The 3,590-nt window shown below is 46.2% G+C and overlaps 1 long non-coding RNA gene and 1 pseudogene across 1 annotated transcript; one reads left to right on the forward strand and one right to left on the reverse strand.

Moving 5' to 3' along the window:
* Positions 1–550: 550 nt before the first annotated feature.
* LOC141847589 (E3 ubiquitin-protein ligase ATL6-like) lies at positions 551–1,666 on the reverse strand (annotated as a pseudogene).
* Positions 1,667–1,992: 326 nt separating this feature from the next.
* On the forward strand, positions 1,993–2,796 carry LOC141847197 (uncharacterized). Its single transcript, XR_012603410.1, has 3 exons — positions 1,993–2,086; positions 2,183–2,230; positions 2,755–2,796. It is a non-coding gene; the product is annotated as an uncharacterized LOC141847197 (long non-coding RNA).
* Positions 2,797–3,590: the final 794 nt, after the last annotated feature.

The following is a 3,590-nucleotide window of genomic DNA, read 5'->3' on the forward strand; positions in this document are numbered from 1 at the left end:
AAAGATGGTATAGGAAGTCAGAAAAGCTTCTCGTAGGAAAGGAATTTTTGCTCCATTTGATAAAAATATTGATACATCGATGCGTTGTAAATTTATTTTTTTAAATTTTGCAAGGAAATTTTTTGATTTTGTTTTGGTTATTTGTAAGACTAGATATGATTTATGAATGTAATTGACTTTTTCTATTGTCAAAGCACTAGAGTTTTCAAATTTGGCGATGGTTTTTCTGGTCAAACCACAAAGTTTTGTTATTTCTAGAAGCGCGAGCATCAAATCAGTTATGAATTTATTTATTTATTTAATTATTCTCACATTCATGTCCTATAGAATTCGTTCGAAGTTATATCGTTCTTATCATTTGAATATGAAAGTCTTTCAACCTTTATATTTTATCAAACTTTGGTATGCCCCAAGAAAATTGTCTCGCGCAAGTTAGCATAAAGTTCATTTACCGACACTTGCTATTTACAACACATTTGGGTTTTTTATAAAAAAAATGGCCATGAATTTTTCGCAATACAAATTGAAATCCAATTCCCACGCATAATCTTTAAATCCGATCCAGTGGAGAGGAGGCAGCGGAAGATGACTCCGCCTCCGCTTCTACCTCTTTTGCGGGTTCGGACTTTGCATCACTTCCTTTGAATTTCTGGCTCGGGGATTCGGATTTCTCACTTCTGCCTCTGCTTTCGAGAACAATCTGAACGGGAGCTTCCAAGGGAGGGTATACCCGCTTGCTCGATCCCTCCGCCGGCATCGCTTCCGATCGCCGCCCCACCGAGAACGTCCGTAGGAGGAACCGCCAGTTCGTGCTTCGCGCCCATTCCCTCCTCAAGCTAGTTTCCCTGCGCAGCGGCCCCGGCGTTTCTCTCACACTTGCGGTCCGCCGGAGCTCCGCCGCTGCCATCGAGAAGACCTCCCTTCTCACGCGTTTAGGCAGATGTAGCCGGTGCCGGTCCACCTCCTCTCCCTTGTGGTCAGTCGAGTACCACCGACGGTATTCAATCGACGGACGGCCAACCTCCAGATCTGGCCCTTCCTCTGTTGCTGGGGTAGTAGGTTCAGGTTGTGACTCGCCTGAATGGCTCACTAGAGTGGCTAAAATAGCACGGCAAACGGGGCAGGTGACGTGGGTGTCGAGCCAAGTGTCTATGCAATCAACGTGGAACGCATGGCCGCACGGGGGGAGCAAACGAAGTTTGTCGTCGCTTGAGAATTCAGAGAGGCACACGACGCACTCGAGCGCGGCCTTCCCTTTACTATGCGCCTTCGCCTCTGAGTATGACATGGTGGGGAAGGAGCGAGCACTTCAGGGTCGATGCCTTGGCGCGAGGCGAGGTCCCCCTTCAGCGGCGGCAGCAGCTGAGGGGGCCGTATCGGCTGTAAAATACGGAGAAAAAAAGCACTTAATGGGTTTCAAGTTTAAAACCCGAAACTCATTAGGAATCCGTTAACCCTTTTCCCCCATGCGACTTTCTCTTTCGGCCGAAACCACCCGCGCCACTTTCCTTCTCTTCCGGCCAAAACACCCAACACTTCCTTCACCTCGCGAAACCGACGCCCGTTCTTTTTCTTCTTCTTCTTCCCCTTCCTTCTCCAGCCAGATCACGCCCTCTCCTCTCCCCTTCACTGCTTCGCCTGCAGCAGAGCCGCCCCCCGCTGCCATGCTCGACTCCCCGAGCACGTTGTCGTCCTCCCTGCTCTCCTTTCACACACGAGCTCCGACGACGCCGTCCTCCCTGCTCGTGCCGACGACGCCATCCTCCCTGCTCGTGCCGACGACGCCGTCTTCCCTGCTCGCGCCGACGACGGAGTGTGGACAGGCGCGTGGTGCTTTCCCCTCTTCTGATCGATTTCAAAATCCTCCAGATTGTTAGATGCCGGCAGGTAAGGTTTCCACCACGGAGACACCAAGGGGTGGTGGCAGCGGCGAAGCTTACGGTTCCTCCACCGTCGTACTCATCCCGGACAATTTCTTGGGAACCGATTGAAGTCGATTAGTGGAGGAAGGCAAGTCTTGATCGGCGGCAAGAAGCACCAGGGCTAAGCAAAGATTCTAGGGCAAAAAGGGTATGATCTAGCAGAGGTGAGACTCCCTTTGCTTGAATTAAATTAGCTTGGATACTCCTGTTCTTGCAAGATGTTTGATTGATGGATTTTACTCAATTCTTTGGATCGGTAGAGAAGAGGAACCGGAGATGAAACCTGAAGTGTTTGGGTTCAATCTGAGGTAAAATCCCTACTTTGGTTGATCTTTGTTGGTGGTTTCGATTATGTTGGGTTAGGTAATGTTTGTTGGGTTTTGGCCTTTGATCGGTGTGTTGCTGATAGGTTTGATTTGTTTAGGATTTAAATTGGAGTAGGTCAGATTGATAGCAATATGGCTTGAATTGGGTGTGATCAGGAGTAAAGGATTGAAAAGGGATAATTGTGATTTGGTTGTGGTTGAGTCCAGTCAAACATGATTTGACCAGGATTCTTGAGATAGGATTAGGGCTGATTAGGGTTGGTTAGGAGCTGGTCAACCCAATGTTGACCAGTAACCTATTTATCCATGTAGTTAGGGATGTTTTAAAAATATAATTTGATTTAAACAAGAAGTGGATTGGAAGGATTAGAATTAGGTTTGATTTGAAATGTTAGATCCGGTTAGTTAAACATGGGCTAAGGTTTTATTTGATAGGAAAATTTATATATCGCTGTATTTGGAAATGTTGTTTATTCTACTTACAGGATATTAAATTGGATTTCTAGACAGAGGTTCTTTTGCTGATACGGACGACTTTCGGAAGGCGGGTACCTTGTCTTATCTTTTTAGATAAGTCGTTTGACATGTATAGTTTTACTATAACTAGTAGTAATTCTCTTTATGCTTGTTTCATGCTTACATATCTGTCCTGGTATGTCACTACTTGCATATATATATTGTATACCGTTTTTACTTGATACCAATTTAGTTCCTTAGCATCTTGATACTTGTCATGTGTATATAGGTTTATCAGAGTAGTGACATACTGTTCTTTTTCTGGGCATTGATTATTTAGATGTACCTTGCATGCATTAGTGTCATGCACCATCTTTGTATGATTGCATGCTGGCGATCATCGGCTCCTTTGTAGTTTGAGCCCGTCGTCAGTTACATGATCTGCACACACAACCACTCATGGGTTAGTGGTACATTAGGAGGGTGTGTGCAGTTACTCTGTCAAGGCTCCGCTCGACCGCTCAGGGGTAGTGGTGTCGTAGCGTGGTAGCATATAGGGATCCCTCCTTCGCATCATGAGACGAGGAGATGAGAGCATTGCTCCTCCATATGATTTGGGGTAGGAGGATAGGTGGACTCCGCCAGTATTCTGTCCACTCAGTCACTCAGGAACAGTGATGACAGAGTGCACAGTTGTCATAGTCCTACCCACTTGACCTCACCATCATGGTGACGGTGGCTGACTGGTGTCAGGGGTGACCATGTCATTGCATCATGTGCATACTGCATGGATTGCATTTATTATTGCTTGCTGCATTTTATTTACTGCATATGTTTGACATGCACATACAGGAGGCCTTATGCATTTAGTTTGACGACTGATGGT

Source organism: Curcuma longa, chromosome 16, assembly GCF_044706935.1.
Source record: "Curcuma longa cultivar G26 ecotype Majalengka, Jawa Barat chromosome 16, ITB_CL_G26_1.1, whole genome shotgun sequence".
Classification (NCBI taxonomy): domain Eukaryota; kingdom Viridiplantae; phylum Streptophyta; class Magnoliopsida; order Zingiberales; family Zingiberaceae; genus Curcuma; species Curcuma longa.